The sequence below is a fragment of the Sapajus apella genome, unplaced genomic scaffold (genome assembly GCF_009761245.1).
Source record: "Sapajus apella isolate SASKATOON/1434 unplaced genomic scaffold, GSC_monkey_1.0 scaffold109, whole genome shotgun sequence".
Classification (NCBI taxonomy): Eukaryota; Metazoa; Chordata; class Mammalia; order Primates; family Cebidae; genus Sapajus; species Sapajus apella.
Window position 1 is genome coordinate 516791 of NW_022437049.1, and position 24913 is coordinate 541703.

General features: G+C 46.5%; 2 long non-coding RNA genes across 2 annotated transcripts; one reads left to right on the top strand and one right to left on the bottom strand.

Annotated features, from left to right (window-relative positions):
• Positions 1-2936: 2936 nt before the first annotated feature.
• Positions 2937-5768, bottom strand: LOC116537328. The gene is made up of 2 exons (XR_004263074.1): positions 5117-5768; positions 2937-3146 (listed from the first exon to the last, which is right to left on the bottom strand). It is a non-coding gene; the product is annotated as an uncharacterized LOC116537328 (long non-coding RNA).
• Positions 5769-5983: 215 nt separating this feature from the next.
• Positions 5984-24566, top strand: LOC116537329. The gene is made up of 2 exons (XR_004263075.1): positions 5984-6120; positions 24085-24566. It is a non-coding gene; the product is annotated as an uncharacterized LOC116537329 (long non-coding RNA).
• Positions 24567-24913: the final 347 nt, after the last annotated feature.

Consider the following 24913-nt stretch of genomic DNA (forward strand, 5'->3'; position numbering starts at 1 on the left):
CAGAGGGGATGGGAGAGGGGTTAGGGTCAAAAGTGCATGTAGTGGAAAGAGTTCCAGGCTAAGGAGAGTGGGTTAAAGGGCTCTGGGAAAAGCCTCTTGCATTTATGTTGTGCATTCATTCCAGCACACATCACTCATTCATCCAACAAGCATTTATTTGATTCTTAGGATGTTCTAACCCAATTTTAGGGATTGTGCAGGGACATAAAAGGAACAATATTGCTCAATCTGCAAGTCTAGTTGGACAAGAACACAAACAGTCATAACACAAGGGAGAACGCGCTAAGTGTCCCCGTTAAGAGCAGCATGCACTGGAGCGTGGGGAGGGTTCCGGGAAGGGACCAATTGCTTCAGCAAGAGGAAATCATAGAAGACTTTTCAGAGGATGCTAAGGAAAGTTGTTTGCCTTGAAGCGCAACTAAAAGTGCTCTAAAAATAGAGGGTATTATATTTTATCTTCCCTGTTCACAAAAATGGTCATAACACCATCCCTAATTGGAGTTGATTCTACCCTTTATGCCAGAAGCACTGACCTTGGTAACTCTGGCAAATATCCCAAACACACACACACACACACACACACACACACACACACGCACGCACACACACCTCTGGATGAGGAAAGGGCTGTTCATGTGAAGATACACCCCTCAGAGGATGTGGCCTCCGGGGTCAGGCTTGGCAGATAGTCCCGAGCTCTGAGACCATAGTACCTCCGTTCCTCGACCTTCCAGGCTCTAGCCATGGCCAGCTGTGCCTCAGAGTCAGGTTGTTTGGCCATCAGAGAAAGTGAGGCAGGAGATGACCACTCAGCTGTGTCTCTGTTTTTCCGATGAGAAGACAAAGGCACAGAGAAGTGAAGGAGCTTATCTGGGATGTTGTGATTTGAACCAGTTTCAGGTTTTAACAAACTTTTTTTGTTGTTTTTATTCCAAAGTCCAGCAAAAGATCGGCCAGGCCAATCTTTAAAATCCTGAAACTGGATTTTGAAACCCCCTCCCTGAAATGTTCAGTCCTTCTCCTCCTTCAGCTGCTGTGGGTCCTTTCCATGAGCCATCCCAGCCCCCATTGACACCCAGCCACTGGCACACAGTAGGGAAGGAAGTCACCGTGCTCCCCTCCCCAGTTTAGGGTGCCATTTATACCCGTCCCGCCATGTGCCCACCCCTTGCAGCTCTTGTCATGGGCCATAGCTATGTGATTTGTGTGTGATTGTCGACAGCATCTGTATCCTCTGCTAATTGGAAAGTTCTGTGAGGGTTCTCTGTTTCCCCAGCACAACTGAATGAAAAGGAGTGTCTCCTGGTCAGCAACTTTTAGGCCTCTCCATACAGAAATCCTGCCCCAGAAGCCTATCTCTGCTTGTCTGGGGAGAATCCTACCAGAGAATGGGTGATGTAGGATCAACCCTTCTCACTGCCGGAGAGATGGGCCCTAGCATGTACCCTACTAATCCAGAAGGGCCCACCTGGATGGTGGGAGCTGGGTAGGAAAGAGGCAGGGGAAGTGGAGGAAGCCAGGGAGAAGGGGGCCTGGGGTATGGCAGTGTGCCAGACTGATGGCAGAGGGCAAAGCATCCTGCAGAGGGTTGGGCTAGGGTGACCGTGTGCTAAAATTAGGAAAGGCCCCAGGGAATCTGGAGGGTGGCCGCACTAAGACAGGAATGATTCAGTACGACTCAATTCCAGAAATCCACACAAAACGCTTCCTTGGGTGACTTTAAATTACATGCTTCTGTTGTTAGTTTTTCTGAGAATGTGATTTAGCTCCAACGGCTTTTTTAGAGCAGGGCCTGTTTTATTAAACTAAAAAGGTCGTACTGGCTCCTGTTATGTACCAGACATTGGCTTTCCATGCATGTCATCTTTTTAATCTTCACAACTGCTTGAGTAAGTAATATCCCATTTTTCAGATGAGGAAACTAAGGCTCAGAGGGGTTAAATAGGATCCCAAGGGGCTGGGATTTGAACACATTTTGTCAGACTCCAAGACCTACCAAAGGGTCCAGGACAGGGCTAGCTGGGTGAGAATATGCTATCAATTCATGCTTATCAGCAACACACATCTCTCCACTGTCACCCCAAATCTGTCCTCGGTAATAAGTCTTGCACAAACTTGCCAGGGGTGGCCTGGCTAGAGCAGGTCCCCTGGCTGGGGTGTACTCTGTGGGGTTGCTCTCAGTGCTGTGCCAGCTAGGGTCCATGCCAGCCTTCAGTTCAGGGGGTGCCAAGACCCTCAAGGAAGGTCCTCGCTGGCTTCTAGTTCTGCTTGGCCAGCCTTTCCAAGGGCTCCCCATTCATCAGTCTCTCACTTCCAGAAGATGCATTTGGCAGCTGTTTCTCCCTAGGTGGGTTGGGGTAACAGGGAGGGTAGATGTGAAGGGTGGGGCTCATGCCAAAATGCCCAACTGGGCTGCTCTGGCTGAGGTTACTTACAGAGCAACCTCTGAAAAATATCAGATCTGAAATATATCACTCCTAGGGGAGGACTGGGACTCTTTGGACCCTGGGGAGGCACATATCTGGGCTCAGGGGCAGGATCTGGGCAACCCCTTCCCAGAAGGGAAAACCTTTGAAAACAAGATTTTAGCTCATGGAACCATGGCTGTTACCACCGGAAGAGACCTCAGTTCCCTGCTCTGTGGTAAGGGACCATCATTCCATTTCACAGATGAGCCCACTGAGCCTACTGAGGTAGGAAGGCCAGACCATCCTGACTTCAGGGAATTGAGGAAAATGTGCAGCTTCAAGGGCCCCTTCTGGGCTAGTGGCAAGAGCACTGGACAGAGTCATTGAGAATGAGCCCCGTTTATTCATTAAATTGCCTGGGTTTGTGTCCTAGTAGGATTTGGAGGCAGATTCACTGTAAAATATGAATGGTTCCAATGGATTATTCTCACTCTTTCTGTAAATAAAAAATATATGCCAAATAACCACATCAGTCCCAGTTGTTTGATGGCCTCTCTCCTGATACTTAATTTTATTTCATGACATAAAATAAGGAGGGCAGTGAGGTGGGGGGAAGCGGACTTTTGTCAAAGAATAGTCTCATTGGTTAACACCTGAGGGGAAATGACTGAAAAGAACTTAATTCAGAAAATGCTTTAGGCACACAGGAGCTTCTTCCAACCAGTAAGAGTCAGACAGCTATGGAGAGAAAAACATCAATAAATAATCAGCCGGCTTAGACTTTTAAATGGGAATCCCAGCCTCAGCACCCAACGGTAAATTGCATCTTTTCCACCAGCCTCCAAGCAGGGCTTCATGCTTGTGTGGACTGGGAAACTTTGCTTGTTGCAAATGTAGCCTGACCTTTCTTTCTAATAGGGTAGATATATCCTATTCATACATACCCTATATATATATCCCACATGTCCCCTTTCATACATATCTACGGAGAGAGGAAAAGTGTCCATCCTTAGAAACCCCGAATAGCACTTTTGTCATCTGGTTTCACTGTGCTTTTGGTTTAAGGCACAAGTCTCCTGCGCAAACGTCACCTCTTGTAAACAGCTAGGGTGGAGTGGGCTCTGGAGCAGGGGGATGGGGGTGGTCAGATCCTGCCATTGAGCCCAGATATGTGCCTCCCCAGGGTCCAAAGAGTCCCAGTTCTCCTTTAGGAGTGATGAATTTCAAATCTGATTAAGAATATTGTTCTGACCCTGCCCAGAATAACCCAGCCTCTCCTGAACTTGATTTCACTGCCAGGGATATGGATTTGTCAGTGTGACAAGGGAGCAGACCCCTTCCTGGGTGGGATTTGAGCCCCACCTTCTGCTCCCTGCCCAGGGCCCACTGTTGCCCAGGGACTTGGTTGGCCAGGAGGTCTCTGGCCATCAATCACTGTCCACCAGTGTTTTATGAGGCCACTTCTGAACCAAAGAGCCAGCAAGGGGGTTTATGGAGCTGGCTCTTTCTGCCACAAACACTGTTTCTTATTGCTTGTCATTTTCTCCCAGACTGTCAACACCTCATCCCTCTAAAAGCAAACTGGTCTTTGGGGTCTTCCTTGTGGACAGGAAAAAGAATTCCGTGAGCAAAGGCTGTTTCTCTGCCTGCAGAGAGCACTGTGCTGCCTGGAATTTGGAAACAATGGCAGCCCTGCATTCTTTTTCCTTGGCCTTTCGGTGTTGGGGTGGGTGACTCCTCCCTGTGAATGAGGATCCCCATCTCAAAGCAGAAAAAAGGGCCCAGAGGGGGATAATGGGAGGTTTCTCAGGGGCTCTCTTTCATGACTGGTATGGTGAGAGAGCCCAGTGTTCTCAGCCCATGGGCCTGCCAGGAAAGGGAGTCAGGAGCCCAGGGGTCTGCCTGCCCTAGTTCACTGGCTAGTCAGAATTGAGATGTGCAGCAAAGGTAAAATACGTATGGAGTTTCCAAGACTTAGTGCAAAAAACAGTAAAATAATAATTTTAAAATGTTGATTACATGTTGAAATGACAGCAAGTTGGATATATTGGGTTAAATAAAATACGGTATTAAAATAAATCTCATCTGTTTTGTTTTGCCTTTTAAAATGGAGGTACAAAGAAAATTTAAGATTATACACGGCTCAAATTATATTTCTATTGAACACCATATGGGCCCTTTCATTATTCAAGAGGAGACACCAAACTAAGATCAATGTTTCTACCTTGTCATTCTATCATATTTTTCATGATGAAATACAAAAAGTATATATAACATATAGTGAAATTTAAAATATAGTGAAATGATCACCTTGCACCATCCAGTTTAAGCAACACAAAACCCAACATGTTTGAAGGATTGTGTTCCCCTCTCTGACACACCTCTCTCCATCCCTGATCAGAGGCAGTTGCCATCTGAATTTGCCCTGATCTTATTGAATTATCATTTATAATTCGATAAATTATAGCAATTCAGAAAGTACCAAGAATCCATAACAAACACCTACGTACAATCATATAGCATTGATTCACTGTTAACAAGTTGTCCTGTTTGTTTCTCATTAAATAAAGTAACAAGGGCATTACAGATAAAGCTGGAGCTGTCTTTTAATTGCCAGCCAGCTCACTCCACTCCCAGGTGCTCAATTGTATTTCTGCAGCAAGGTATTAGTCTATCCTCAAATAACAAACATAAGGTCAGCCACTCACCCGGCACCAGGCTCCAAAGGGTACAGCAGAGATTCTCATGAACACATACCTCCAAGAAAAAAATCAGCAGATATAAAAAGTAGCTGCAATCTGGCATGGCCCAATTACTTTATGGAATCATTGACTTTAGTTGTGGAAAGGCCATCAGAAATCAGTTACAATGGAGGTCAGAGAGGCTGAGTGAGTGATATGAAGTCACCAGCCAAGTATGTCAGAGCCTGGACTGCACCTGGCTCTCCCATCAAGCACTGATTTCAAGGTGATCTCAGTTGCCACCCGTGTGAATCATCTGAATCATGACACGCTTCACACTAGACTTTCCTGAATGAGTGAGTGGAACTGGGGACCGAGCTTCCTAGGAGTAGAAGGTAAAGCAGAAAACCCTTTCAGTTTGTTCAGAAACATTTTTCAAATATCTGGGTCCACTTCCCTTGGCAGGCAGTCCCTACTGCTTGATATTGCACATCTTTCTTGGCTATCAATGGACCTTCTAGTCATTTCTCTGAAGACAGCAGTGCTCACTGTCTAACCTATAACTGGAGGTGAATGAGTTTCGAATACATTGGAGCCAAGCTTTGTTTACGTCTTTTTAAAAAAAATTCTTACTAATTGTTTGATGACATTATTTTCTTGTAATTTGTTTCTGATCTAAATTGAAGTGATGCAAATATATATGTGTGTGCATATATATATATATATATATATATATACATTTTTTTCCCTAACCACCAGAAATATTGCTGAGTTCTAGTTCATAGAATTTCTACTGGAATAATAATCATCAGTGGCCTGTCTCAGCCATGCAAAGAAACCCTACAAAGAGATGTGTGAGAAAAAAAGGAAACTGTTTTCCACATTCTTTTCTAGGAACAGACGATTGAGAGGCCTGGTCCATGGATGGGTTTGAACTGCCTTCAGGACTGAAGATGAGAGGCTCAGTTTCGCTAACAGTAAGGACAGTGACAAATTCTCTGCCCCGCCAAAGCCCTACGGTTCTTATGCAGGTAAAGCCTTCATGCTAAATGTTTGCAAGCTGACTCTTCAACAAGATTATGAGCTCCTTGAGACAGGAATTGGGTCTCTGTTCAGTGTATCACATCTACCCCAATGCTCTGCTTAGAGGAGATGTTTGAAAAATTTTTGTGGAACAAATAATCATCATCATCATCTAATTAAGATATACTGCCCTTGGGCCGGGCGCGGTGGCTCAAGCCTGTAATCCCAGCACTTTGGGAGGCCGAGGCGGGTCAAGAGATCGAGACCATCCTGGTCAACTTGGTGAAACCCCGTCTCTACTAAAAATACAAAAAATTAGCTGGGCATGGTGGCACGTGCCTGTAATCCCAGCTACTCAGGAGGCTGAGGCAGGAGAATTGCCTGAACCCAGGAGGCGGAGGTTGCGGTGAGCCAAGATCGCGCCATTGCACTCCAGCCTAGGTAACAAGAGTGAAACTCCGTCTCAAAAAAAAAAGATATACTGCCCTTGTTATGAGAAACTCTCTATCCCAAGGTACAGCAGGTGAGTTGTGGCATGTATTTTCCTTGTTCTGGACAAAGCAAAGCACTATGAAACCAAAAGGGCCAAAATCGACATGGGGGATTGTGTGCTCAGGAGGAGCGGGTGGGCTGGGGAGGGGAAGGCAGGAGGAGGAAAGAGCGCCCGAGTGCTGCAGAAACCTTGAAACAATCAAAGGCACAAATGCCTCTTCTTATAAACACACAGTATGAGACAGATGTTTACCCAGGACAATCTGGAGAGTAAAAGCCAGCCAAAGCCAGAGAGATTCATGCTCTGCAAACAAGGGATTTCCTGGGGGAAGGAGTGGCAGGTAATGGGTTCTACAAATTTCTCCTCCCGATAACTACATCACAGACCGAGTCCAAAGAGACCGTTCTTTCCTATTGAAACCTTATTTAAATACTGCCACCTATCTTGGGCAGAATCGCCGTCGTATTGGCTGGCTCAGGTTATTCTCTCAAACCTTTATGAAACACTCAAGGAAGAAATAGACAGCTGTGTCTCTGTGGGAGAAGGGGACACACGTCTCAGGGAATTTTCTTCCCAAAATGCGTCAGTAGTCAGTTCGTCCCAGTTCTGATCAGTGGCCTTCAAACGAGTAAAACCTGTAGAGAAAACAAGAGAGGTGCCTCTTTAAAACAGCAAAAATACCATTTGCACAGTGTGGATGCTTTTCAGCACATTTATTGTTATGTTATTATTAAAAAAAAAAAAAAAAAAAAAAAACCACCACAATAAAAGAGACTAACACTGTGGTTGCCTTTGTAATGACTTCGAAGTTGGTTCCCTCATGCTTATGCTCTCTCTTTCTGGGTTCTTTTCAGGCACAGCAAAGAGCTCAGGAATGGGATCAGGGATTTCAAACGCTGCTCCACACATGGCCACAGTTTTCTATGTGACTTTGGATGAATCAACCTCCTTTCCTGGGCCTCAGTTTCCTCACCTCTAAAGAGGTTGCATTCGAGTAAATGAACCTTGACGCTCTGCCTGTTCTGCAATGTCAAGTTTTTTCTCTAGGAGCAGGCATGGGTTTGTGCCCAGCTGTCTATTCCTATTCACCGTCTTACCAATACATTTTTTTTTTCTGGGAGGGAGGAAGGTCAGGATTTCTTGTATGAGGTCTTAAAACCAAGCAAATTCTACGGATCCATTTTTCCCAACTAACAGAGTAAACCATTCCTGTGTCAAATGTGACTGGCTGCGTGAAACCAGCAGACTCCGTAGAGTTCAGGCCTCAAGGCAAGAGCTGCTGATAAAAAAGATGTAGGTGATGGGGAGGAAGGCAGCAAATCACACTGCCACGTGTGTACCTATGAAAAAATTTTGCATGTTCTTCACATGTACCCCAAAACCTAAAATGCAATAAAATAAATAAATGGGGGAAAAAAAAAAGCTGGAGTATTTCTTTTCCGATAGTGGAGATTGGCTGTAGCACCTCCGTGGTGTCTAGACAGCCATTCTTGTCCCCAAAACCAGCCTGCATATCTCTTGGATTCAACCAGCATTTATTGAACTGTTACACTGTGCCACACACTGTGCTCAGCACTGGGAATATAAAGAGAACAACATCAGGCCCCCCTGAGCTTACAGCCTCATGCAGAAGCAAGGTCCTACACCAGAAATTCACCCCAACACAAGGTCACACCATGGGATGGCACCCTGGAATAGTGGCTTTAAGAAAATTTTATGAAAAGCTGAAAGTATTTCTCTCCCATGCTTATCTCTGAAAGAGGGGTTTTGTTTGGCAGAAATGGCATTAAGGCCAATGAGAGGCAGGACTGAGCCTTTGCTTGGAGAATGGCCAACCTTCCCTCCTTTCTCCACGGGGGCTTTTCACTTTCACACCCATAGCTGAAAGTTTCAGGAGCCCCTGCCCTTCAGGTGGGAGGGACCTGGAAGAAACAGCAATGGCCTCTGGACATTTCTGGCAATTTCCATGTGGCCTACTGTCAAATGTGGTGTGTGGTTGGGATAGGAAGACTGAGTACAGTTAGAGAGATACCATCTGGGGGCATGAACAGTGTTTGGGCATGACCTGGAGTGGAGACCAAGGAGGTGGGAGAATGGGAGGGGAGAATGCTCTGCTTTGGGTGGCCCTGGGCGGGGCTGGGTTGTCTGGGAGGCAGAGCAGGAAATGGCCCCAGGGCAGAGCCAGATTTATTCACTGTCTAGGCTTGGTCCCAGCCGGTTCTTTGCTGAGGCTTGGTAAATCCTCCAGTTCTGAAGTCATTTTTATTAGCGATTGCCTTTTTTTTTTAAGCTTTGAAAATGTGGTTGGACGAAAATGAAATTTCAGATGTGTGTGTCTCAGCATTGATTTTTCTATTTGTAATAACACACCCCGGCATATCTCCTTTGATATCAAGAGGATAAAATGTCCCTAACAGCATGCTCTCCATTCTGGGGTAATGGATAAAGCCTGTTTATGAGATGTCATTTATTCCACAATAGACAGTAAATAAAAGCCATTTCAAGCTTGGGTTAAATCAAAGCTTGTTCAGGATTTCAGCAGATTTGCAAATCACCTCGGGGACCTTCATCAGTTGCAGTTGCTGTTTTCCTCCTTGCTATTGACTCTCTCCCTCTGTCTGCCAAGCCTCTTGCTATCCTTAGCTGCCCTGAGCCCCTCACTGATTTGGAAAAAGACAACTGGCCTGGCTAAAGACCTAGCATGTCATTAAAAGTTCCTCCCTTAATTTGGGGAATAAAGCCTTTGACAGGCAGCAAGAAATTGAGGTTATAACAACAAAAGCCAGAGTGGCAAAGGGAAGGAAAAAAAGTTCTCAGGAAAATAAGATGCAAACCTGAAATGGAGAAAGCATCTGAAAGGCGGTGGCGGCGGCAGCTCCTTTGAGTCCTGTGCAGATTGTATTTCATTCACTTCCTGGGACCCTGAGCACTGGGGGAGGGGGAAGAAAAGGGAGGAGGAACCACCTGGAGTGTCCCTGTGCTAACCCAGGCTTCTGTCTTGCACATTCGAATTCCTGCCCTCCGATCCGACCTCTAACCCCTATGAATCCAGGCCTTCAGGACCCAGTTAAGTCCCAGGAAGCTGTATGGCCTCTCCCCTTTCCCTGGTCCCTCACAGCACGTTATTTGGAGTCTTTGACACGTTTTATCTCACCTTACTCCTGCGTGTTCTGGAGCGTGTGTATTGGCTCCACAAATGGCATGCAGATTCCTTTGAGGTCTGCGACAGACTTTTAAAGCTAGAAGAGTCAGTCCTGGGTCTCTAGATCAATTTTCTCTCCACTGTGGAACTCTCCTGCATGGTATCCCCAAAGACAGCAGCCCCTGCCTTCATGCCACCCAGAGCAGGGACTGCACAGATGGGAGTCTCTCGGTCTGGGAAATGTCTTCTTCTATTAAGCTGAAGTCTTCCATCCTGGAACCCCAGCTGCTCTTCAGATGCCAGCCTGCCTTCCACAGGGAGAATGAGTAGGCTGAGTCCTAACTCCCTACAACAGCATTTTCCTAGGTGACCTAGGGCCTGTCTCATCTGCCTCAACCACACTCCAGCCAGAGAGCTGATTTGGTTTCAATTTATCAATTGGCCATGAGAATCAGTACCCCAACATTTCCTTGGCTAGTGTAAACCTAACAATCATACCAAAAGTATTTCTCACTTAGGATATCTGTGTCATCATTCCCATTGAGTATTTACTAACAGTTTTGTAGAAAATAATATTCTAGGTCTTCGATAGGTTGTACTATTGTTCAAAAATATTAACTGGCCCTCCCTGTGAGTCTGCCTTATATGGGAGGATTATATATCCCTGTGCCTGTCGACCATTTCTAGCCATGAAATGTGAGCAGAAGTGGCAAAGTGCAGATCAACGGCTGAGCGTCCATGGGCATCTCACTCAAGTGAGTAAGAAACCCCTATTAGAGGCCAGGTGCAGTGGCTTGTGCCTGTAATCCTAGCACTTTGGGAGGCTGAGGGGGGCGGATCCCTTGAGGTCAGGAGTTCAAGACCAGCCTGGCCGAAATGCGAAACTCCAACTCTACTAAAAAGACAAAAATTATCTGGGCATAGTGGCGCAGCCTGTAATCCCAGCTACTCAGGAGGCTGAGGCAGGAATATCACTTGAACTCAGGAGGCGGAAGTTGCAGTGAGCTGTGATCACACCACTGCACTCTAGCCTGGGAGACAGAGCGAGACTGTCTCAAAAAAACAAAACTATTAGTGAGCTCTAATAACAGTGAAACCTCTGTTATTAGAAACACTCAGATCATCATAATTAGACTAAACTGACGAAACAAGGCCCTCCAGGAAATTTTAAGAAATTCTGAGCACACCCTGTGCCCTCAGGAAGCTTACAGTCTAATTGAAGAGACCCTGTCCAGTGCCAAAAACTTCACGAAAATAGCAAATGCTTCAGGAGCTCAAAGCAGGGAGATGAGGAGGAGCTGGATGATTCGGGGAGAACTTTGGGGAAGAATGAGGCTTTATTCCCGTCTTGTCAGTGGCTTGAGCATTAACTCACACTGAATGAGGCTTAGGAACTTCATCAGCCTACAGGGCAGACCTGCTGTGGACTCAGCTCTCTCTACGTGTTGAGGGATTAAGAGCTTGGAGTGGAGTACTCCTCCAGCTTTTCTTTTCTTTCATTCTTTCTCTCTTTTTTTTTTTTTTTTTTTTTTTTTTTTGTTAGGCAGTCTCTATCACCCAGGCTGGAGTGCAGTGGCACCATCTCGGCTCACTGTGACCTCCGCTTCCTGTGTTCAAGCAATTCTCCTGCCTCAGCCTCCAGAGTAGCTGGGACGACAGGCATGTGACACCAAGCCCGGCTACTCTTTGTATTTTTAGTAGAGACGGAGTTTTGCCATGTTGGCCAGGCTGGTCTCGAATTCCTGGGCTTAAGTCATCCGCCCTCCTCGGCCTCCCAAACTGCTGGGATTACAGGCGTGAGCCACCATGCCCGGTCTATTCTTCAAGCTCTTAATTCTCATTCCCTCACTTAGGGGTGAGCTAATGAGAGAGCATATTCCATGTGACTAACATTGTGCCAGGCCTTAAGTAACTTCCCTTTCAGATAGCTTGATAATGGTGAACCAATGACATCAATACTAATAGATATTTGGAACAGATGTGCCATTTTTAGTCTCTTTCAGAAATCAAATGGTGGGAGTAACTGTCTATAGTTCTGTATAAAACCAGTCTGTCTGGAAGCAGTGGCTCACACCTGTAATCCCAGCACTTTGATCAGGAGTTTAAGATTAGCCTGGCCAACATGGTGAAACCTGTTTCTAATAAAAATAGCTGGGCATGGTGACACATGTCTGTAACCCCAGCTACTCAGGAGGTTGAGGCAGGAGAATCATATGAACCCAGGAGGCAGAGATTGCAGTGAGCCGAGATTGTGCAAGCTAGACTCTGTGTCAAACACAAACAAAAACCAGTCTGGATAGGGACTGGCTCCTAGAAGTAGCCAGAAAGGTCCTCAGTAGCTGAAGCCACAGCTGTGCCTTTGTTCCCCTCTCCTCCCGGTCATTATCTATCTCATTTCATCCTCTCAATAGCCTTTTGAGGGAGGTGCTATTGTTATCCCCATTTTAGATATGAAAACTGAGTCTTAGAGAGGTTACAACTCTCACCCAAAAGCATACATAATCAATCAGTAAGTGTCTGAGCCAGGACTAGGCCAGTGTCCTGCCTGAATCCAGGGGTTCACCCTTCACCACCCTCTGCTGCCTACAGTAGTGCAGGCTCTGCCCGATTGCCCCCTGAGAGGGCCAGGGAGGGGTCATCCTGGGGGAGCTGTGATGGCAGGGTCTCCAGCTTGGCCATGAGGCTGACTGCCAAAGGAGCTGCAGAATAAGCCAGTAGTTAGAGATGCTGTAGGAATTATACAGGGAAAAAGGAGCAAGGTGGGAGAAAGGAGGAAGGAAAGGAGAAGGAGAGATAAAAGGGAGGGGGAAGGCTCCCTAGGTGCCCTGGTGCCTGGAATACTTGCTCTGTGCCTCTAATTTCTCTCGCGTGGTGCCTGGGTGCGCTCTGTTACAGTTAAAGTTGTGTCAGTGCTTTCATTAGAACCCAGGCTTTGATTTATAACCCTCCCTGCAAAAATCTGCTCCTGGCTGAAAACTGGCATCCAAGGTCTTGGGCCAATAGGGCCATTTCTATACAAGACTTACAAGGCAGGGGCCAGAAGGGAGGTCCCTTTCTGGAGTCCAGCTTTGCAGACAGAAATAAAAAGGGGATGGGGATTTGTTTAGAATTGAAAAACATCAGCCTAGGTTTCAGGAGTACTCAAAGGGTCAGTTTGTTCATCATATGCATGCAGAGACTTCTGTAAAAGTATGTAAAAAACTGTTCACAGAAATGGTGCTTTGGAGTAACTCCATCTTGCAAACATCATTATGAAGGATAATTAACAATAATAATGAAGATAATGATCGTGGTAGTAAGACTCCCTTGTGGGCTGATGCTTTAACCTTATGAAGCATCCACATACATGGCCACACAAATACTGCAGTGCTGAGATAGCTGGGAAGAAATCAGTATCCCTGTTTTGCGACAAAACTGAGACCCAAATAAGCTGAATGCTGTGCTTGGAGACCCCAGCCGCAGCTCAGGGGCCCTCTACCCTAGCATGCCATCTGAACCAGGACTTCAACAAACCAAACAGCAAAGTCGGTCTGTATACCAGCCTCTTTTTTCCATTTTTTTTCACTTTTGTTTTAGACGAATACGCATCATAGGAAACAGGTCCCATTTTAAGCCACATGAGGCTTGAGAAAAATAAATGTGAAAATAAAAACGCTGTTTAATATCAGCATCATTATTGCGATTATTATTGCAAAGAGCCTATTTGGAACTGCCGAAAAACCTAAAAACAGATTAATATTTTTAGAGCATCAGAAGGTATGTTTTTTTTCCCCGGTATAAATTCTTCTTTCCCAAATGGTTGAAAAATCATAATCATAATCATAATAATTATCATCATTATCATTCCTTCCACGAATTTATTGCTTCACACATAGTGTCTCGTGAATTAGCACATTTGCTGCTCAACATCCCCATTTAACAGATGAGGAGATGGAGGCTCAAGTGCATAAAGCAAAATATGGGGGCCCTGGGACTGAAATTTAGATTTTCAACAAGCTTGCCACCTGACCACTCTGCCTCTTGTCACAAATGCTTTGCAGAGCAGATGCTTTAAAGCCCAAAATAATTGTGCCAGGTCAGAAATTAAAAATAGTTCACCATCAGACTAGAGCTAACGTGACCAAGGAAGTCACTGTCAGGACAGACACTCCAGTGACAGGCTTCTTGATGTTCACTGTGCATGGGGTCCTCAGCCCTGTCTCAGTCCCTCCCGCTGGAGCCCCATACCATAAAGGCTTGCCCCAGGGGCTGGGAGCCAGGCAGAGCTTCATCCCTCCCACTGAGCAAGACTTGGGCTGTCACTGTGCTGTTATTTATGAGTCCCCCTTGCCCAATGAGTGGCCTCAAAGGGGCCCAGCCTGGGCCTGCTGTCTGGCCAGACTTGTCACACGTCATTAGATGTTTGGTTGCCACTGACCCCTCTGCCATCTGGCTGAGTGGCCTCAGGGTGAGGAGAGGCAGGCAGCAGCTACTCATGCAACCCCCCTGTCTTTGTGGCATTCAGGACCTGGGAGGGTTTCAGAACTGCTGTGCTAATCTACTAAGAGGAAGACAGAACTGGAAAATCATCTCTTAGAGAGAGGGGCTGCGTTTCAGTTTCTCACCCTTGGCACTACTGCCACTTGGAGCCAGATACTTCTTTGCTGCATGGGGCTGTCCTGTGTATGAGAACATGAGCAGCATCCCTGGCTTCCTCCCTCTGGATGCCAGCGGCACCCCTGTCCCAGATGTGACAACTGATGTCAGACATGGCTGAATTGTCCCCTGGGGGAGGAGCAAAATCACTCCCTTTGAGAACTGCTGGCCAGCTCTAAAGGCAAGACAAATTGGGCAGTGAGTTACTGAGCTATGACGGTGGCAGGCATGCATGTACTCCAAACAGTAACCATTTCTGGGGCAGCATAAACAGATGGAAACATTTTATGAACACCGTGTTGCCTAACCATTGCGACCATTTATTGTATCACTGGAATTCCTGACACCACTTTGCAGATGAGGAAACTGAAGTTTAAAGAGGGAAAGTGATTTTCTTGAGGCCTGAGAAGTGAGAACTAAAATAGGTTTAAAACCCAATTTTTTTGAAGTCTGGTCCTGCACATTGCTGAGGCCCTGTGTCCTTGTTCTCAGTGTAAGGACTTGGCAAACATGGCACGTGGGGCCCTGAATGTTCTTACTGCACACTTGGTCTGCCACAGAGGATGTTCATTTCGCATCCTCCCTCTGTTTCCACTATGTTACACAGGGCCTCTTTTTCCCCACAGCCCATCTTCCCCAGGGCTCGCCTCTCTGTGCCCTGGAGCCGCCCCTTTGCACCATATCAATATCTGACCCACAGGACCCAGGGTAGTAGGAGAAAGTTAGAACCCCTCCCAGGGATGCTTACATTGTAAAAGATCCCTAGGGAGAAGAACCAAAGTAGTGCACTCTGTGACATTTCAGTCTCTTTATTAAGTTGGTGTAGAGCTCACTGGGCAGGGTACTGACGAGCCTTTAAATTAGTCTATAAGCTAGGAGATTCCATCTCCATAAAAGTGAAATATTTGAATGTTTAAATATAGGAAAGTTGTCAAGTGGTTGCTACTGCTATTTGAACAACTGCGTGTGAGTCTTTAATTTGAAGTTGCCTTAAACCCTCTCTAGAAGTAAGTGGCAAATTTGTGAACATCTTCTGTGCTTATTAAGTAAAACAAGCCTGTTCCCAGAGTGCCTGTCCCTAGGTGTGTTTTACAGAATCTGGAGAAGGGATTAAGTTATGTATAAGCCAGTAAAGCAGTCTAACCACACATATAAATTGTACGACCCTGAACTTTTCTTGACCCCCTTCCCTGTATTGCATGCCCCTTTGCAATCTTGCAGGCCAGGAGGTCCCCAGTTGGTACTGCTCTGGTGGCTCAGGGCCTGGCTGACGGGCTCACCCAGGTTGCTTGGCCTTCTTCCCTTCAACATGGGTGTTTATCTGAGTTTCAGGGTCCACCAGCAACTCTTGCTTCCCCGATGTGGTTAAACAAATTACTTCCTTTGCTAAATAATTAATTTGATGACATTTCTAATTTCTGCTTATCCTCCCTTCAGGACATGCAAACTTCATTTTATCACCCCTGTACCAAAGAAACACACAGGCCAGAAAGGTCATTAGATGTACAGGTAGAGCCAGGAAGGGACAGACGTTTGCACTGGAGAGATACCAGGAAGCTGGCAGCTGGCCTGTCTTTTCTGCTTTTCCAATCCACATTACTCAAGACAAGGTCTTTTGTTGTTTATAAATCTATATTTAGGGGGAAAACTATTACCAGCCTTATTCAGAAGTATGGCTGAATGCACTTCCCAAAGTCAAAAAGAAAGGACTATTCGTGGATTCCTTGATTGTATGAGCTGTGTGATCTGGGCAGGCTGCAAGGAGGAGGAGGATTGTAGGCTTGGCTGGGGGTGGTGTGCTTACACAGGTAGAGGGGAGAGAAGATACTTTCATGGCGAAGCCACGAGGGTGGATGGTGTTGGTCGGGGGCGTAGGTACTAATGGGGAGCAGAAGCACAGGGCACGTTTCAGGGATGGTGTTTGGCTGTTAGATTTGACTGTGATCAGCTGGCAGGCTCTCACAACTCCTGAATACCAGGTGAGGCAGTGGGAACTCCGTCTGCGTTCCCGGCAGGAGAGGCAAAAGGCAGAGCTCCCTTCAGCCCCTCCCCATCCCACACCTCTGCTTGCCACAGACCCCAAGATGCCGCAGCAACCAGAGGGGCCACCTGGGCCATCAAATAAACATAGGATTTAATAAAGTAGAATTTTATAATTCATAATTGCAATATTTTTAAAATAGGGATACTAGCAGCATCATCTTCTTGTGTTGTTTTGTATACAACTTGGCACACTTCGCTTTATTTATTTGGATCCCAGCCTTGTGAAATGGGAGGAGATGAACAAGCATGTGCGGATGGGGCAGAAAGGGTGGAGGTAACCAAAGCCCAGAGAGATGACACCACCTGCCCAGGACCACAAAGCTAGTCACCTGTGGGTCTTGGGACCTGTAGCAATTATCTGTTACTAGAATGCCAAGCTTATAGGGACAGCCCCAGATGTTGCTAGAAAGCAGAATCCAGGAAGCTTCAGGCTGTGGCAGCTGCCACCACCTACAGCCTTTGGTCCAGCTCCCTGGTAAAAGAGACACCTGTGGGCACACACAGCACCTTAGGTCTGGGAGAGTGGGTGCAGGTGGTCACTCGGAGCTGAAACCCCATCAGCAGAAACACTCCACATAAAAGGGAGCCAGGGATGCCAATTTCCATTTTCATTGGAGTGGCTGGTGCTTAGTAATCCAGAAGCTTTATTTAAGGGCTGACCTCTGACCGGGCCTGTCACTATAGTGGCAGGCGCCTGATAGTCACTAGAAATCAATAGCCGGCATGAAGGTCACTTCCTAGAAAAACTGGGGCTATCAACGTGTCAGTTCCAATGAAAGATTATAACCAACCAGCAGAGAAGTTTATCTGTGGCTGAGAGCTCATCTGAGCTGGGCTTGTTGTGGGCTGTGCACATACACATGTGAGTACCTATGTGTGATTGGGCATGTGTACATGCACCTAGAAATGTGTACATCTATGAAGCAAAGCATGCCTGTGCAGGAGAGAATGTGTATGTGTGCTTTTGTGTGGATATACAAATGCATGTGGGTGCAATCAGTGTGCATAGGTGAGCACGTGTGTCTAACTGCAGATGATAATGTGTGTAAGAGTTGTGTATTTGTGCTTCTGTGTGTACATACATTTTCAGGTAAGTTTATGTATGTGCGTCAGTGCACATATGAACATGTTAAGCACACATGTATGCATATGTGTGGTTGGGTGTGCAAATGCCCATATGTTTGTGTATCTGGGAGTAAAGGTGCATTTGATAGTATGTGTACATCTTACCTGCCCTAGAAGGCCTGAAATACTCTGGCCCCTGTCTACTCATCCAGTCTCACCTCCAGATCCTCTCCTCCCCTCCCTACTCCACACTGGTCTCTCACTGGGCTCCCTCCTCTTCCCTGAGGATACAAACAAGGTCCTTTCAGGGAGCTAGCACTTCAGGGCTTGCTGGTGGAATGTCTCTCTCTCTCATCCTGTACTGGCCCTTTCCTACCATTTTGTTTTTAAATGAAATGCTGGCCTCTTAGAGATACATTCCTGGCCATCCTGAAGGTGCTCCTAAGTGCATTTCCTCCATGGCAGTTACAGCAATGTGTGGGGATCTCAATTTGTTGAGTTGTTTGTTGCCTGCTGCCTTACAGGTCCCCTTTCCATCTCTGCATGGCTGAGCCCTCCAGGGATCTCGCAAGTGTCTGACACCTCCCGGGTGCTCACACTTTGTCTCTTTTTGGACAAGGAGAATTCCATCGGCTGAGGAATTCTACTAGTGCTGTGAAGGTCACCTCTCTGGGCCTCAGTTTCCTCATGGGTAAAATGGCCATACCTGTCCTGTCTGTGTCACAGAATCAAATGAAATAAATATGGTAAAAGCCTCTTAGAAAGTATGAACTGCCAGAGGCCTGTCACATATTTTCGTTTGGTTAAGGGCTGTTACTACTCAGAAAGAGGCATGCAGAAATGGGTGACAATGATAAGCCAAGGAATTCCAAACAAACTCCAGAATGGTTTTCTCCACGTCATTAATTCTACTTAGATACACTAGCAAATCCTGAGACCTTCTCAGGTCTTTATCAGCTAGGATATCCATTTACTGTCTGGATACCTGTTTCTGGAAGGCATCCTAGTCTCTTTCTTTCATAAATGAGTCTATCTAGAGAGAGTGAAGAGCATGCTTCCCCTCAAAGAAAGAGAAAAGCAATATAAAGAATGAATCAATGCTACCCAAAGAAGATGGTTTGTTCCATATAGTTGCCATGGGAACCTGGAGCTGGATACCCAGGACTGCCTGAGCTCTGTGTTAAGTGGCTCTAGGCTGTGATTTGGGAGTGGAATCTTGTCTTCGCCCTACCACTGCTGAGCTGTGGGACCTCACGTCATCGTTGTCTCACTTCTTGGGCCTCAATGTCGTCATGTGTAATATTAAGGAATCTAAAAGATGATAGAGAATCTCTGATCCCTTCCTGCTTTGCGTAAGTAAAATTCCAAGTCACGCATCCTATCTGGGTCTCAGCTTTTCTGTCTATTAATTGGGAGTTGCCTCTTGTATATGGTTGAAGGGAACGGGTAGAAAATGAGAGCCTGGGTCAAATGTAAGTTGTGTCTTCTGGCTTCCAGAATGATATCTCCTCATTAGGATAAAGGCTTATGAAATTAATTCTAATAGGCACTAATTCCATTCTTTTGTTCGTTTATTCACCAAACCTGCAATGAGCAATGGCAGCATCATGGTGCCAGGCATGATGAAAGAAGCTGAGGGTTTGGAGGTGACAAAATGCAAGCTCTGCTTTCTAAAACTCAGGATGTCATGCAGGAGACAGGGAGAGAGCTAATTTCAGAGCAAGCAGGGACAGGCTGTAACCAAGGTCAGTAACGCGTGAGTGACAGCACTTTTGAGTCTCTCCTTCAGGGTCATCCCTAAGTGCAGGGTGAGGAGATGACCTACCCTTCTGCCCTGCAATGTCATTCTATATCAGAAATTCTTCTTCAGGAATGAAGCTGAGGGTCTGGATTCCAGGCAATCCCCCAATTTCTTAAGGGCATGGTGGAAACCCTTACCTTTGAGATGAGCCCAATACTAGCACCAACATATGGAACCATAGAGTTGACACTGGAGGAACTCCCAGGTTTCATTTGAAAGGACACTGGAGTTCAGGGTGGAAGAAAGGCCTGCCCAAGGTCACAAGCCTAGGGCTTCTGGCCTGGGAGTCAGAGCTGCTTTCGCTGCTCCACACTGGATTTAGAGGCTCGATTCCAGGCAATTTCCCAATTCCTAGTCCCACTGGGTGGGAAGTCAACACTCTTGATTCTGAAATCACATGCAGAAGTCCACTCCTTCGTCACAAAGAGAAGTTAGTGGAAGTGCTCTTTGTTCCTAGTCATCATCCTTTCCAAAGGTTCAAGCCTTTGCTTGCCCTCAGGACACAACAGGGCCTGCCCTCCTCACGACTGTCCCCTGTGCAAGATCATTCCTCCTATCATCCACCCCCCATTAACCAAAATCCCCTTCTCTAGGTGCCTGGTTCCTGGCACCCAGATTAAGCCTTCTGATTAACTCATACTATAATGTAAATGACTGCAAAGTTCCCTCCTGTGATATCTGGTTCCTGGACAGTGGTCAGGGAAGAAATCCTTTTTATTAATTCCCAGTAAGATGTGAATGACTGACAACAGCTCTCCAATGGTACTGTCGAAGAGAGTGCCTGGAGGTTCAAAACGTTCATAATTCCTTTCATTTGTCTGACAACATAGTTTTAGAACTTTTGCTCAAATCTGGGTTTAGTCACTTAGGAGCTTTGACCTTATTAAAGTAATTTAACCTCCCTGAGCCTCAGTTACCTCACTGGGAAAATGAAGATCATAATTAGACCCCAAAATATCAGGTGAGAATTAACTGGGCCCACAGCATAGCCTCTGACTGATTACAGAGGCTTAATAAATGTTAGTTCCTTTTGAAAGATGGAAGTTGCCACCCATGGAGATTTTAGAACTTGTTCAAGATCACTGCAGGTGAGAGCTGGGTCAGGAACAGCAGCTCAGAAGCTTCTAGCAGAGTTGCAGGACATCAGCATTGGTCTTGTTCATTGCCACATGTCTGAAGTCCATGGTTGAGTACTAGAGATGTGGCAGTGTGGAGAGACTGGTGGGCAGGGTACTTGGAGAGTAATGGCTGCATGGGAGTGGTCACAGAAAATCACTGCTCTGCGGGTCTTCGGCAGACTCCATCACGGTGGCCACCCTGGGGAGATAAGGGTGGTTTGAGGTGTGGGTCAGTGAGACAGGGGCGGAGGTGTGTGGCATTGTTGATGGGCCAGGTCAGCTTGGATGGGGTTTCTTGGCATATACCTTTCCTAGGGGATGTGAGAGCTGGCGTTTGTGGGGAAAGAGCTGGACTATCCATCACCTGTTTCCTCAGGGCACTGTGCCATTGCATGAGAGGCAGCTGAGTGGCCACAGGGTCTCTGCAGCCTCCCAACCTGGGAGAGGGCTGATTCCCTCTTGGTGAGGAACCAACTTCTTCTAAGTCAAGGAGGTTGGGGCTGCCACCACCTGACATCGGCTATGGGGATTGATTGGTTTACTCTGTCATGTCTTCAGAGGACTGGCCTTGGAAAGCAGCACTGCTGGAAATCCTGCCATAAAGCACCGACTTCTGCCGTGGAGTCCAAGTTTGTCCAAGTTTTCATACACTTGGTTTGCTAAAAATGGGACCCATTGTTTTCTTATAAAAACCTGGACTAAGGACTCACCGCAGACAAAAAGAAATTTATTTCATTCTCAAAGTAAAACATGTCCATTGCAAAGGATATAGAAAATACAAGAAAAGTGAAATGTTAAAATCATGCACAGTGTCTTCCCAAACTCTTACTAACAATCTATGTATTACATTGGTACAAAAGTAACTGCAGTTTTGCCATTACTTGGCAAATCAAAAGTTTATTCCTCCGATGCAATATTGGGACTCTAATTAAAAGTAATGGAAAAACCATTTCCATGGTCATGGAACCTGCTTAGATGATAAACACTCATGGACAGGACATGATAGGCCCTTGATTTGGGAGAGCCCGTGGTGCCACTTCCTGTGAAATAGAAATTGAACCCGTGTGCATTAAAAGTGAAGATCCTATGTTATTTTTTCCAGCAGTGTTCAGAGTCTACCACCTCCATGCAGAGCTCAGGGTCCTGTCCTAGGAGGACACTGAACACACATAGAACTAGACTGTGATGACAGAAGGCATTAGAGCAGCCCCCGCCCTGCACCACGTTAACGCTTCAGCCCACTTCCTTCCCCAGCCCTGCTGTGGTGGAAGGGAGAGAAGGAAGCATAGGTGGAGGCAGACAGGACTTGCTGAGTGTTCTCTTTGTGCTAGTTCCTTCACATGTGTTTTCTGCTACTGAATTCTCTCCAAGATCCTACAAGGAGTCAGTGACAGATGAAGAAACTGAGGCTCAGGGTGGCAACATAACAGCAAGCCTTAATATGTCAGTAAGCGCTCCCCTACAGCAGACAGGAGAGAGGAGGAAAGAGAAAATGGCTTGTCTGACCCACAGCAGGACACCAGGAACCCAAGGGAGAGGTGGGGGACCTGCTGCCTGCTGGATAAGAGACCCTGCCAGAGGTGGAGCAGAGACCCCGCGCTACTGAGGAAGCCCACAGGAGAGGATGTGGCAGCTCTATGTCCTCTGGAAACGCAAGGCATGGGCAAGCACCAGAGAAACAGGCATGAGAAGCCACCTGGGGAACCTTGGCACTTAAAACCCTCACTCTCTTTGAAGGTGTACACAGGTGAGTGGCAGGGACAACACCTTATTCTGCCTAGATCTTTGGGCAAAGAAAGTACTGGTAGGGGTGAGCACCACTGCGTCAAAGGCCCACTTAGCTCCTCCCGACAAACTCATACAAATGCCACCCTTGGGCAGGTGCCACCTTGGCCAGGGTTGGTAAACCTTTCTGGACTGCGCCTCAGTTTAAGACACACGTCTCACACTATGACCAAACACACATGTATACGTGTTTGTGTGTGTGCGCGTGCACGTGTGTGTATGAACATAGACATAACTGAAACGAATTTCCTGGCACAATCCTTCACCTTATCAAGTGTGATGTATCCCAGTATTTTCCACTGTTTGCTTCTATCCCTCTCCTCTCCACTCCTCCTCCTCCTCCTGGTCTCAGCCCGCTAAATTGATTTCAGAACCCTGCAGTTTGATAGAGAAAACAGGTGCAGCCAGGATAGAATCAAGAGTGTTGTGATGCTTTGCAGACTGTGTGAGCTACACAGAGCTCAGAGAAGAGAGCGGTTAGAACAGGCTGCAGCAACCCAGGAAGGCTTCCAGCAGAGGAAGCAACTACAGCTCGACCCAGAGAAGTGACTGGCTCTGTTCTATTTAACAGACTTTTCCAGATGTATGTGCCAGTCTCTGCATTTACAGACAGGTCAAGGTTGAGTGGGGGAGGGGAAAGAAAGATGTTGAACACATAACTACATAAATAATTTAGTCATAGTTGTGGGAAGTAATGAAGATAAAAGGTATATAAAGCCATAAAATAGGATAAAAGTGGCCCTAATATAATCTTGGAGATCAGGGAAGTCTTCCTGAAGGAGGTGACATTTATACAGACATCCAAAGGATGAAGAGGAATGAGTCAGAGCCCGGAGGAAGATAAGAGATTTCCAAGCAGGGGCCTGGCACATTCAGGACGCTATTTGGGGAGATTAGTGACATTCAGAGAACCATTTACCTTCCTTCTGCTAGAGCAGTGGCATCAAAATGCCAGAAACCTTGTCTTCTCATTCTCTTGTCTCTATTACCTAGCTGGGTGCTCACTCAGTGTTTGTGGAATCCATCACTTTCTGGATTTGGGCGAAGATTCCCTGTAGCTCACATACAACACTGCAACACGCAACACAGGGAATGTTTGTGAACTCGGGGTGGATCCAGCTGGTGGAACTCCCTGTAAGTATTATTATCAGAGTAAGTCAGGTCTGAAGACACGCTGTCCACACAGCATTTACACATTGTCGTTACCTGGTCAGGCGACCATATGACCCAGCTTGCTCCAGACAGTCCCAGTTCACTCCTGTGGCTCCAGCATGATCCTGCCTCATTTCACTTTCAGACATGTCCCAGTTTGGACAATAAATTATAGTTGCGTCTATAATAACTCTGGGCCACACAGAAATATCCTGGTAGCATGACAGATGTATCCAAAGGTGCCACACTGAAAATGGATGTTCTATTTAATGAGTTCCCAGTTCCTTGGGGGTTTTCAGCCTCTCAGCCATTGCCAGAAAGTCTCCTCCCTTTCCAGAGTTGTCCTGGTCCCTTTAAGGCCAGCTTACTCTATTTCCACTTTGGGACACTTGAGTTCAGTGACAGCACAATATTTTTAAGTCTCCTATTGGGCAGCAGGATGATGGGAAGAGGACAGGTGCCTTGGGTTATCTGGGTGCAAGTCCTCATTCTGCCATTCCTGGTTCATTGATCCAAGCAAGTCCCTTCACCTGGCTGGACTTGCTGTTTCCCTTTGTTCAATGGGGATAATAAACACCCTGCCCCATTCCCTGTGTTACAGGGTGAGGTGCTCTGTATTAAGGCAAAGAAGAAACATTGGATCTCACAGAATGGGAGCCCTGGCTATGATTTGGAGATACTGACAAGAGGGAGAGGTGGCATACTAGTCAGGCTAATAATAATGTTTTAAAACACCAGGACCCTTCCTCTAGGATGCAGTTCTCTGTGCAGGAGCTTGCGCCTTTCTGCCACCTGACAGTGACTGCCACAGCCAGGATTAAGCCAACTGTCAGCAAAGAAGGAGGAAGATAAACCCTGTCTGCAGACAGAACGGGGGCTGTGTGGGCTGAGGGCACGGAATGTTTCTCCAGCCACTGCAGGAAGCAGCAAGAATACAGAATCCTGGTTGCCTCTGACAATTTTTCCCTTTTTGGAAGCCAGAGATCCCTGTGCCAAGCCCTCAAAGCAGCCCCAACTTTCCGTGTAATAAAGCAGCAGTGAGAAAGGCTCAGAGTAATTAAGTGGCTGACGCACAGAAGAAGCCGTTACAAAGAATTGACTAAATTGCCCATTCATTAGCAGCTCGGCATGGAAGGAGAATTACAAATAGACGGCGGAGCCCGCAGTAATTCAATCTAACCTTGTACTTACAGAAAACAATGAGATAATGAACAGAAAAATTACCAGGCACATATTGTATTTTGTTAAAGCGTCGGGTGGGGGGGCCAGGGGGAGGTGGGGGGAGCGCAGGGACGGACTGGCACATGCAATGCTAATGGCCTCACTCAAGCTGAGCAAACGTTTCTCCAACACAATCATAGTTCTCAGTCTAAGGGCCTCTGGGGAGCTGAGATGAGGCAAGATCGCGAACAAAAAAATGTAATTTATAAGGCGTCTGTGGACTGGAATTTATCATCGGATCCGCTCGCCGCCGCTCAATTGATATGTAGTTGATTTCAAACAACACCCCCCAGGCGCCCAGAGGGAACATTTTTTAGATTTTACGCTTGGATATATCTGTTTAACT